General features: G+C 36.5%; 1 protein-coding gene across 3 annotated transcripts in view; it reads left to right on the forward strand.

The window, feature by feature from the left end:
- The window catches only part of EPB41L4A (erythrocyte membrane protein band 4.1 like 4A), a 217,768-nt gene that overhangs the window by 78,493 nt on the left and 126,017 nt on the right, over positions 1-13,258 (forward strand). The gene's annotated exons all lie outside the window — the stretch shown is intronic.

Below are 13,258 nucleotides of genomic sequence, written 5' to 3' on the forward strand. Positions count from 1 at the left end.
GTATGGTTTTTATTTTTTTAATTAATTAATTATTTAATGGAGGTACTGGGGATTGAGCCCAGGACCTCGTGCATGCTAAGCATGAACTCTACCACTGAGCTATACCCTCCCCCTGTTTTTTAAATTAGAAGTATCTTTGAATCAGTTGATATACTGGGGTCAGGCAGGATAATTGAATCCATCTGTCTTTCTTGTTCTCAAGGTTTGATTGATCATGAAAAGTGGAAATCTTCACTGAGAGACAAAAAGAGAGGTTTAATTCATAGGCCACCATATTTCCAATACTGTGTCTTTCTCTTCCTTGCTTGTTGGCCCATAGTATTTATTCAGTGATCTTTTAGGGAGATTGTACTGTGTGGGGATTATCAGACTGCATGGACAGCAGGTGGTGTGTAATGCTCAGCACCTGCTTTCAAAATGTCTAAATATTGGTGGCAAAGTTAGGAGACCAATAAATTGGCTTTAATAAAGGCAGAGTAGAATATGTCTGAGATGGGCAAAAAATAAGACACTATGTAGGTTCAATGGAGGCCACAGTCACAATGAGATTGAGCGGGTAAGACAGGCTTTCTGGAGAAGGTGGAATTTGCACTGGGTCCTGAAGGATAAACGGGGTTTTGACGAGACAGAGAGGAGGCAAGATACTCCACCCAAAGAGAACAGTACAGACAAGCCAAGATGTGAGGAGACCTTATGAATTCTTTTTCTGTTATTTGTGTTGGCGCTCAACTCATTCTCTCAAAAGTCTCATTAATGGACATTCATTATGTGTCTATGACAATATTTAATTTGCTCATTTTTTAGAAAATCCTTGGGCAGGTAGCCAGGTCATAGTTGTATCTTACTTTATAGCATCTTGATGGTTTTCTCATTTTCACAGAGATTTCTTCTAGAAATGGTCAGAAAGAATTGGAATGGTGCTAAATACCATCACCTTCATGAGTTTCCTTTGCCAAATACTGAAAGAAGTAAAGTTAAGAAACAAGTTTACTTAAACTTTAAGTGAAAGGAACTGTCTCACCTGTAATTGAAGCCCATGTCTCAGCAGTGTAAGGCCTGGGGGCACGTAGCCTCCACATTTGTCTATAAAGCCTGGAATTGCTAGGTCCGCCTGCTTGAAGGACTTGGGAAGAATTCAGATTAAAAAGTCTTAAAGTCACTGTTTTAGGGGAATGGGAGCATGAATTGTTGGTGTAAATGTGGTTAGCACATTGATAGCTCACCACCATAGTGCTTTTTTTCTCTGTGTTTTCTTTACTTAATACCTCATAGCACATGAGCCAAATCCATGTAACAACTATCTCTGTGAACAAAAAAAAATAGTGACCAGTTTCTACTTGGCATATTTTTTTCTTTAAAGAAATTTTTTTATGTAAGTAAGACATGTGCATGGTAACTCAACAGATGTACATAAAAGCCAATGATGAAAACTGAGTCTTTCCCTGTCTCACATTTTAGAAGTTTCTTATCGCTCCATAGCCTCATGGCTTCCCGTGGTTCTGGCAGGCCAGTCAACTGCTTCGTCTGTCAAGGTTCTCTGTATTATATTCTAGGTGTGTCTGACTCTTTGGCATTTTTATTAGTGTACTTTTTCCAGTTTCTAGGGATTAATCATCTGCTGACATGTAATATGTACTCACTGAACATTTGAATGAATGAAATCATGTTTCTTTCATAACATCTTTGATGATACTTACTTGTCCTTTTCTAGTAATAAATCCTGGACTGGCCTGGATTCTTTGCCCAGTGTATTTCTAGTTTGTTCTTTGGCTCCCATGTCAGGTCTCTATCTGTTTTTAATTTTTTTATTCAAGGATAATTTCTTGGGAACCTGAAGACTTTCAACCTGAACTGCAAAATATAGCCCACAGGCAATCTCCGTGGAGAACCCATGAGAAGAACGGAGTTATCCTTAGTGTAAAAGCACAAGGCATCACATTGGAATACAAATGGCGGAAGGGAGACTGGAAGGGGGCAGTTAGTGCAGGACAGGCAGAAATGTGAGCTTGGTGTCACCCCCACCCCCATAGCTAATGTACTGCTGGCATCCAAGCTTCCTGAGTCTTGTCATATTACAGTATGACAGATGAGAAGTTAAGAGGTTCTCATGTACATGTTTGCTTGAAGTAGTGACAGAAATACAGTATTTCTAAGGTTCACCTGGCTCTACTCCAGATGCGTGTGCAGACACACCTGTAATGTACAGAAAGCTGTAGAGGGAATCATGAAATATCATGGTTTTTTTTTAGGTCAGCTCTCGATTCATTGCAAAACACTGCGTGTTTTCCTTGTGGTTTCTTTGCAGAGGATAGCATATGCTAAATGATAATATTTGTGAAGTATTCTCGGCACCAGATTCTATATAAATGGAAAACTGTCACAGAGGATCAACAGACTGTGTTCTGGTATTTTTGGAATGATAGTTTTGGAAATGGTAATTTCTGCATGAAATTTTTGCAGTCTGCATATACTTTCCAAAGTGCTAAGCTAGTTTTCCAAGCTTGCTTTTTTGTATTTTCCTCATTAGTAGGGCATTATATCTTTTTTATGCTTTATGAATAGATGATATGTATGAAAAAGGTAACATTTCTTGTGGAAATAGAGGCATAAAATATTTTTGTATAAAGACAGCCTTGATTTATATGTATATTTTTAAAAAAAGGTCCCATTTCAGTGCTGTAATTTCAAGCATAATTCATTCTTCTTTTGTTCATGAAGCACTTCCCTGTCTGCTTGGGAAAGAAAAAGTGGGTGGAGTGGTGTGGCTCTGCTTGTTCTCATCTGTGCCTGCACAGGAGACTGGACCTGGAGGAGAGATTAGATCCAGGTGGAACACTAACTTGTATACCAGCCTTCCAGAAATATTTTGAATAAGAAAGATATATACGTGTTTTCCATAGCCACCTGGAAAATAAGCTGATCTTAGTCTACCAGAAATTCTTTAAAGAATTCCTGAGGCAAAAGGCAAATATAAAACAATTGAAGTTGAAAACTGTAGCCTAAAACATGGGCAGGAGAACAACAGAAAGAGATTGTGATGGGTTTAGGGTCGCACCAAGTTCAGTGGCCAAGGGTATGAGGATTAAGAAAAAGTTCTGAGCAACCACCAGGGTGATATCAGTAGAGCCTGCAATTCTCTTAGTGTCTTTCCAGTAAATTTCTTTCATAATTTCCAGTAAATTCCTTACTTAGCTAGAGTCAGCTGTTAATGTTTGCAACCAAGAATTCTGCCTGATGCACTCACATTCCTATGATCAACTGTTCGTATTCATGATAATGTTTTTAGTACATCGTTGGACCTGATGTTCTATACTTTTACCCAGGATTTTTCCCTGGAGCCCTGGCATGGCTCTTGGGCCCAAACATATATATTCACTGGTTTCATGGGGCAGAGGGAAAGGAGGCTGGCTGGTGGATTGCCTGGCTGCTCCTATTTAGTGGTACTTCAAGAATGCTGGGAAACCTGGCTCAGGAATCAGTCACCATTATTCCTTGTCAGAACTGATTCCATCTCTGGATGCCTCTGCTGTAGGGTACTCTACCACTGGGAGCCACTGCTATAAGTGAATTCTCAACTCTTCCTTCATCTTTGCATCACTTGCTCAGAAATGAAAGTCTGTAACTGAAACCAGGTCATGTGCGATGGCCCAGGTGCCAGGTGTTAGGGTGTCTGGTTCCAGCCTCCACCAAAATTCCCATAGTGGGGGATTCTCTCCAAAGGGGAAAGGGGCTTGATATTGTATACCCAGAACAAAAGATCTAAATTGGAAACTACTCTACTAAGAATATTTAACATCAGAAATTCTTTGAAGGTAACTCATAGATGAAAGGACAAAAATCATACAGTTTTTTTCAGATTTCTATAAGTTGATAGAATTATCACCTGTTGATTAAAAATAGAAAGAGAAATCATTTGGCAATTCTGGGTCTTTTGTGATTCCATATAGATTTGAAGATTATTTGCTCTCCTTCTGTGAAAAATGGCCTGGGTAATTTGACAGGGATGGCATTAAATCTGTAGATTGCTTTGGGTAGTATGGCCATTTTTAACAATGTTAATTGTTCGAATCCAGAGCATGGGATCTCTTTGCATTTCTTTAAAGCATCTTTAATTTCCTTAACCAATGTTTTATGGTTCGCTGTGTATAACTCTTTCACCTCCCAGCCTTCAGACAATACTACAGAGCTACAGTAATCAAAACAGCATGGTATTGGCACAAAAACAGACATGAAATGGATCACTGGGACAAAATAGAGCCCAGAAATAAATCCACACACCTATAGTCAACTAATCTTTGACAAAGGAGGCAATAATATACAATGAAGAAAAGAAATTCTCTTCCACAAGTAGTGTTGAGAAAGCTGGACAGCTGCATGTAAATCAGTGAAGTTAGAACACTCCCTCACACCATACACATAAGTAAACTGAAAATGGCTTAAATGCTTAAACATAAGGCATAAACATCCTAGAAGAGAACATAGGCGAAACATTCTCTGATATAAATCATAGCAGTGTTCTCCTAGGACAGTTTACCAAGACAATAGAAATAAAGGCAAAAATAAACAAATGAAACCTAATTAAAATAATGCCACTTGCAGCAGCATGGATGGACTTGGAGATTGTCATACTAAGTGAAGTAAGCCAGAAAGAGAAAGAAAAATACCATATGATATCACATGTATGTGGAATTAAAAAAAAAAAGACGGAAATGAGCTTATTTACATTAGAAAACAGAGGCAGACTCACAGACATAGAAAACAAACTTTTGGTTACCGGGGGGAAAGGGGTGGAGAGGGATAAAATGGGAGTTCGGGATTTGTAGATGCTAACTACTATATATAAAATAGATAAATAACAAGGTCCTACTGTATAGCACAGGAATCTATACTCAATACCTTGTAATGGCCTATAATGAAAAAGAGTATGAAAAAGAATATACACACACACATATATAACCACATCACTTTGTTGTACACCAGAAATTAACACAACATTGTGTATCAACTATACTTCCATAAAAATGAAATAAAATAAAAATTAAAAAAGAAAATTCCAGAATGTGTTTTGATAATGTGCAAGAAAAAAAATCAAAAGAGAATGAAACCAAGCAAATGAAACCTCCAAAACAGGTATAAAGGGAACCTTCTATTTGATAAGGGGTATATACAAGGGCATATAGCAACCGTTATACTTGGTGGTGAGATTTCAGAAGCAATTCCATTAAAATCAGGAAGAAGATAAGAATGAATGTTCTCACAACTACTAGTCATCTTTGGATGAGGTCCTAGCCAGTGTAGTAAGAAAAGAGAAGTAAATATGGAGGAGGTCTTTTGAAAATGAAGAACTAGAACACTTATTTGTAGAAAATGTGGTTATCTGAAAAGATTCCATGGACAAATTATTTTCACTAAAAAGGGTTTTAGCAAGATGCTTGGGAAATAGAGCAATGTAGAAAAATCAGTTGCTTTCTAATATATTAGCAATAGACAGTCAGAAAGTATAGTAAACCTATAAAATAGCTGAGAATAAGCCTGTATTAATTTTCTATTGCTGCAGAACAAATTACCACAAGTCAGTGATTTAAACATATTCCTACTTGTTATCTCACCAGTCTGAAGGTCTGAAGTCCTAGATAGTATGACTGGGTTCTCTGCTTAAGCTCACAAGGCTGAAAAGAAGGTGCTGGTTAGCTGGTCTCTTAACTGAAGGCTGTGGGAAGAATCCACTTTAGACTCTGTCAGGTTGTTAGCAAAATCCAGTTCTTGTAGGCTTGAGGTTCCCATTTCCTTATTGGCTGTCAACTGGGGCTTACTCTCAGCTCCTTAAGGCTGTTAGCATGCTTTCTCAGACCCCTCCACCTTTCAAGTGGCAAGTACCTTTGGAGTTGTTCTCATACTTTAAATAACTTTGACCTCCATTTTGGCTTCTTTTTTTGCTGTAGGAAGTACTTTGCTTGTAAGGTCCCAAGTGACTCAGTCAGAGCCACTCCAAGAATCTTCCTGTTTTAAGGGCATATAGCACAATTAGAGGATTGATACTTCATCGTACTTACTGATTACAAGGATTAAAACAGGCCCTTTTGTGGGGAGGTGAGGTGGGGCAGGGTGGGTCATTTTGTAAATTCTGCCAGCCACAAAACCTTAGTAGAATTTAGTAAAACCTATGTGAAAAAAATATAAAATTTCCTTAAAGGATATAAAAAAACACCATATAGGTTTCACTTTGTAAATTTCATTTCATTACCTCCCAAGTCATCCAGTCTTATAGTTTAGTTTAATTCCAATCAAATTCTGAACAGAATTGTTTATTAAATTGGTAAGCTCATTCTCTAGCAGAGAAAAATGTAAAATTGGCAGAGACAGATTTGAAGGAGAATGATGGATATCAACAAATTAAACCAAATTTATTGAAATCTTGGAGGATTAGTCAAGGAATAATCCACAGCATAGAATGAGGATTCATTTAATAGATGGTAAAGTTGCTTCAATCAAAAGAGAAATGATGGCCTTTTTGGTAAATGATGGTGCAATTGTCTATCCATTTGGCAATAAGTTTAGGCCCTTACCTGACGCACAAAATTGTTTCCAGATGGAGTGAAGAGCTAAATATACTACTGAAATTGTACAAGTATTAGAAGTATTTAAGACAATTTGCTTATAAACTTTGGGTTAGAGAATCAATAACCAAAGTGCTAGGAAATGTAATTGGTTAGTAAGCACATGATAGAGCATTTTTATTAGTGTTGGGAAAATGCAAGTCAAAGTAACACCCCCCCCCCTCTGTTTTGCTCAGTCAGATTGGAAAAATTTTGCTCAATCCAGATGTTGGCAAGGGTATGGGGACATGTCCTCTCATTGAATGAAGTGTAATGGTCTTTTTGGCAGTGCCCATTGTAATTTTAAGTAGGCTTGTCCTTCGAATGAGTAATTTCACTAACAGATTTTTACCTTGGGTAAAGACCTAGGTACTTGAGCACATGGAGGCATTTTCTGGATGTGGCATTGTTAATGTAACAGAAAATGTCTAACAATCTAAAGATCCCATCATAGAAGGGCTTTTTGTGTATAAATTATCTAATGGATTTTGAAAAGAGGGCCAATTAATTTTAACCAAGGTAATTTAGAGGAAAACAAAATACTTGTGGGATTTGTAACAAGAACTGTCTTCTCCCAGTGTGTGCTTTTATCACCTCTTACCACCCATTTTATTTAATCAAAACCGTTTCCCTTATGTTGCAATCCATTTTCTAAAAACAGCATAGTAGTCTCCCCATATATGAGTAAGTGTGTAATGGTAATTCTCTGAGGAAAATGCAGCTGAACAAAGCCTTACCTCATGAACAAAATGTGTTACATTTTGGGAATTTCTTTTTCCACCCTGTCATACCAGTCAATGATGGGACAAAAAAAAGGAAAAGTCTGAATCTGTGCATATGCCATCAAAATGGATTCTTTTCAAGATTAATGTGTATGTGGAGTAATGTTTGCTGATTAAATGTTTATCTTATGTGTGAACAGCATTTAATATATTAGATGATGGTCTTAAGTTAAAGAATCTGTATGTAGTGCAAAGGGGAGAAGAGAGATTAGGTCTTTTAGATGGGTGTCAGCATTTACAAAGCAGACAACAAAATGTATTCTTTATGCCTGTGCTTATGTGAAATAGATAAAGTCAAATATCTTCAAAAGGGCTTTTCAGAACATTAACTTTGGTGACTTTAATCTATGGGCTTGTTAGTTAAGGATTGAAAATAAAAGCTTTGATGAGAGGTGGCCAAGATGGTGAAATAGGATGACCTTGGGCTCACTCCTCCCAGAGCACATCAAAATTACAACTATTTACAGAGTAACTGTCTATGAGAACAACTTGAGACTTGAAAAAAGATTTTCTACAACTAAAGATATAAAGAAGGTACGACAATGAGATGGGTAGGAGGGGTGGAGAGTCAACACAGTCAGGACCCACAACCCTGGGAAGGTGACCTACAAGTAAGCAGATTATCCATTTGCAGAAGTTCTCCCTAAAGAGCAAGGGGTCCAAGCCCCATGTTGGGCTACCCTACCCAAGGGCCCTGGGTTGGGAAGACAAGCCCCCAGAATGCCAGGTTTTGAAGACCAGCAGGGCTTACGCACAGGAGAGCTGGAGGGCTATAGGAAATAGAAACTCTACTCTTAAAGGCACATACAAAACCTCATATGCCTTGAGTTCCAGCCCAGAGAGTAATTTTTAAAAATCCTGGATCAGACCCCCTTGCTGATCTTGGAGTCTCCTGGAGAGGCAGGAAGCAATAAGGACTCCCTTTGGTGAGACAGATGCCACAGCAGCTTGTTTTACCATGAAGACATGGGAGCTGGCAAGGGACATTTTGGAATTTTCCCTCTAGTCTGTTAGTGCTAGAGGCTTACTTGACCACCAGCAGACCAGCACTAGTCTCATAACCCCCAGGGCTGCACAACTACCCATGCCAGGACCCAACCCCACTCAGCATTGGGCTAGCAGCCACAGCTCGAGGCAGCCCCTAGCAGACAGTTGGGCTGGAGGCCAGTCTTGCCTACCAATGCACCCATGGTAGTTGGCCCCACCACAACAGAAGGGCCCACAGAGCATGCATATGAGGCAACCCTATAGCTTAATGTTCTGGTGATTAGAGAGGAGTGTACTACTGGGCCCTACAGGATGTCCTCTACATAAGGCCACTTCTCCAAGATTGGGAAATGTAATTGACCTACCTAATATATAGGAATAAACAGAGAATTAGGCAAAATGAGGAGAGAGATGAATATGTTCCAAATAAGGAACAAGACAAAGCCTGAGAAAAATAACTAAATGAAGTGGAGATAAGCAATCTACCTGTTAGAGTTCAAGGTACTGATCACAAAGACAAAAGTAGTAAAATAATCTATGTCTGTGAAAGGTAGTTAAGGGATACACAGAACAAAAAGATGTAAAATACAGTGTCAAAAAAGTAAACAGTGGGGGTGGGGGTAGAGGAAATATGTTAGAATGTGTTCAAACTTGAGATCATCACCTTAAAATAATCATATATATATATATATATATATATATATATATTACTATATGTGAACTTTATGGTAAGCACAAACCAAAAAACTATCATAGAAGAAATGAACTAAAGAGAACTACAAAAAACCAGAGAACTGTTAACAAGATGACAGTAAGTGCATACAAAATATAAATGCTCCAATCAAAAGAATGGCTGAATGGATAAAGAATGAAACCCATGTATATGTTGCCTACAAGAGTCTCACTTGAGTCTAACAAACATAAAGGGGAAATTGACAGTAACACAATAATAGTAGGGAACTTTTAATACCCCACTTACATTAGTGGAAAGATCATCCAGACAGAAAATTAATAAGGAAATACTGGCTTTAAACAACACATTACATCAGATGGAGTTAATAGATACATAGAGAACATGACATCCAAAAGCAGCAGAATACACATTCTTTTCAAATGTACATGGAACATTCTCCAGGACTGATCACATGCTAGGATACAAAACAAGTCTCTAAATTTAATAAGATTGAAATCATATTAAGCATCTTTTCCAACTACATTTTTATGAGACTAGAAATCAACTATATGAAGAAAACTGCAAAAAACATAAAGACATGGAAGCTGAACAATATGTTACTAAACAACCAATGGGTCACTGAAAAAAAATCAAAGAGGAAATCAAAAAATCTGGAGAGAAATGAAAATGGAAACAAAATCTGTGGGATGTAGCATAAGCGATTCCAAGAAGGAAGTTTATAGCAATACAAGCCTACCTCAGAAAACAAGAAAAATCTCAAGCAATCTAATCTTACACCTAAAGGAACTAGAAAAAGAACAAACAAAACTCAAAGTTAATAGAAGGAAAGAAATCATAAAGACCAGAGCAGAAATAAGTGAAATAGAGACTGAAAGAACAATAGAAAAAAATAAATGAAACTAAGTGCTGTTTCTTTGAAAACCTTTAGGCAACTCATCAATTAAAGAAAAAAAAAAAAAAAAAGAGAGAGAGAGGCCAGAGAAATAAAACCAGAAATGAAAGAGAAGTTACAACAATACCGCAGACATACAAAGAATCATGAGAGACTACTACAAGCAACTATACACCAATAAAATGGGCAACTTAGAAGAAACGGTTAAGTTCCTGGAAACATATGATCTCTCTACACTGAATAGGGAAGAAATTGAAAATATGAACAGACCAACTACCAGTGATGAAATTGAAAAAGTCCAGTACCAGATGGCTTCACAGGTGAATTCTGCCAAACATTTAAACAAGAGTTTTACCTGTCTTTCTCAAACTATTCCAAAAAATTGCAGAGAAGGGAATGTTTCTAAGCTCATTCTATGAGTGTGGAATTATCCTGATACAAAATCAGACCAAGATCCCACCAAAACCAAGAATTACAAGCCAACATACTGATGAACATAGATATAAAAATCATCAATAAAATACTAGCAAACTAAATTCAACAATACATTAAAAGGATCATATACCATGATCAAGTGGGGTTTATTCCAGGAATGTAAAAATGGTTCAGTATCAGCAAATCAATTAGTGTAATATACCATATTAACAAACTGAGGATTAAAAGTCATATGATTATCTCAGTAGATGCAGAAAAAGCTTTTGACAAAATTCAATATCCATTTATGATAGAAAAAAAAAAGCTCTCCCCAAAGTGGCTGTATAGAGAACATATCTCAATGTAGTAAAGGCCATTTATGACAGACCTACAGCCAACATCATACTCAACAGGGAAAAACCCGAAAATGTTCCCTCTGAGATCAGAAACAAGATAAGGATGCCTGCTTTTGCTACTTTACCGAATATTATGTTGGAATTCCTTGCCAGAGCAATTAGACAAGAAAAAGAAAGAAAACGAAATCAAATTGGAAAGGAACAAGTAAAACTATCACTATTTGCAGATGACACGATACTGTTTATAGAAAATCCTAAAGATGCCATCAGAAATCTACTGAAACTAATAAATGAATTCAGTTAGGTTGAAAGATACAAAATTAACATACAGAAATATGTTACATTTCTATACACTAACAATGAACTATCAGAAAGAAAAATTAAGGAAAAAATCCCATTTACAATTACATAAAAGAGAGTAAAATAGAAATAAACCTAAACAAAGAGGTGTAACTTGTACTTGGAAAACTGTAAGACACTGATGAGAGACATTGAAAATGACACAAATAAATGAAAAGATACACTATGCTCTTGTATTGAAAGAATTAATAAGGTTAAAATGACCATACTCCCCAAGGCAATCTGCAGATTGATGGCAATCTCTGTCAAATTATCAATGGCATTTTTCACAGAACTAGAACAAATAATTCTAAAATGTGTGTGGGAACATAAAAGACCCTAAATATCCAAAGCAATCTTGAGAAAGGAAAACAAAGCTAGAAGTATCACACTTCTGCTTTCAAGCTATAATTCAAAGCTTCAGTAATCAAAACTGGCACAAAAACAGACATATAGGTCCATGGAACAGAACAGAAGGCCCAGAAATGAATCCGCACTTACGTGGACAATTAATCTATGACAGAGGAGGAAAGAAAATATACAATGGAGAAAAGACAGCCTCTTCAATAAAGTGTTGGGAAAACTGGACAGCCACATGCAGAGAATCAGACTGGACTACTTTCTCACACCATATACAAAAATAAACTCAGAATGAATTTAAGACCTACATGTAAGATTTAAAACCATGAAAGTCTTAGGAGAAAGCATAGGCAATGGGCTCTTTGACATTTGGTCTTAGCAATATTTTTGGATCTGTCTCTTCAGGCAAGGGCAAAAATAAATGAATGGGACTACACCAAACTAAAAAGCTTTTGCACAGAAAGGAAACTGTTAACAAAAATGAAAAGGCAGCTCCTGCATGGGAAGATATTTGCAGATAATATATCTGATAAGGGATTAATACCCAAAGTACACAAAAAAGCTAATACAACTCCACACCAAAAAAACAAACACCTCAATTTAAAAATGGGCATAGGACTTGAACATTTTTCTAAAGAAGAAATACAGATATCCAACAGACACATGAACAGATGCTCTATATCACTAATCATCAGGGAACATTAACTCAAGCCACAGTGAGATACCAACTCACACTTGTCAGAATGGCTATCATCAAAAAGGCAACAAATAACAAGAGTTGGCGAGAATGTGGAGAAAAGAGAGCCCTAGTACATTGTTGATAGGAATGTAAATTGATGCAGACACTGTGGAAAATAGCATGGAGGTTTCTCAAAAAGTTACAAGTAGTACTGTCATATAATCCAGCTATTTCACTTCTGAATATTTACCTGAAGAAAGCAAAAACACTAATTTGAAAAGATATATGCACTCCAGTGTTCATTGCAGCATTATTTACAATAGCCAAGATGTAGGAGTACCGTAAGTGTTCATTGGTAGATGAATGGATAAGTATGTGGTGTGTATATATACACAATAGAATACTAGTCAGCCATTAAAAAGAAAGAAGCCTTGCTATTTGTGACAACATAGTTGGATCTAGAGTGTATTATGAGTAATGCAATGAGTTAGACAGGGAAAGAAAAATACTTGTGAAATCTGAAAAACAGAGCAAACTAACAAGAGAAAATGAAAAGACTTGTAGACATAGAGAATAAATGCATGGTTGCCAGAAGGGAAGGGGAGAAATGCGTGAAGGGATTAAGAGGTACAGATATCTAGTTATTTAATAAATAATCAAAGGGATGTAATCCACAGCACAAGGAATATGATCAGTAATGTAATAGCTGTGTATCGTGTTCATTTCATAATGTATGCAAACATCAAATCATTATGTAGTACATTTGAAACTAATATAATATTGTATGCCAACTATATTTCAATTAAAAAAACATAAAGCCTTACTAAGGAAAATTTAAAAAATTTAAAGCTTTGGCTATTATAATTTTAATTTTATATATTTTCTACATTAGTTGTGAGAGTAATGATGTAGGTGAAAATTGCTTTTTAAAGTGAAAGGACTGTGGGGTGTTAACCAGAATAAGTTAATTTGATGAATTTATTAGGTGCACTTCACCTAGACTGTTACTCTTTATTAAAATAATAGTTTTGTCCTTAAGATAATATACAATCCTGTACGAAAAGAACTTTATATTATTTTACAATGTATGGCAATTTAAAAATTGTTTTCCAAAGCAATTTACTTAAGATTTAAATCTCTTTCTTTGTAATTGAGGCAA

This window comes from Camelus dromedarius, chromosome 3 (assembly GCF_036321535.1).
Source record: "Camelus dromedarius isolate mCamDro1 chromosome 3, mCamDro1.pat, whole genome shotgun sequence".
Lineage (NCBI taxonomy): Eukaryota > Metazoa > Chordata > Mammalia > Artiodactyla > Camelidae > Camelus > Camelus dromedarius.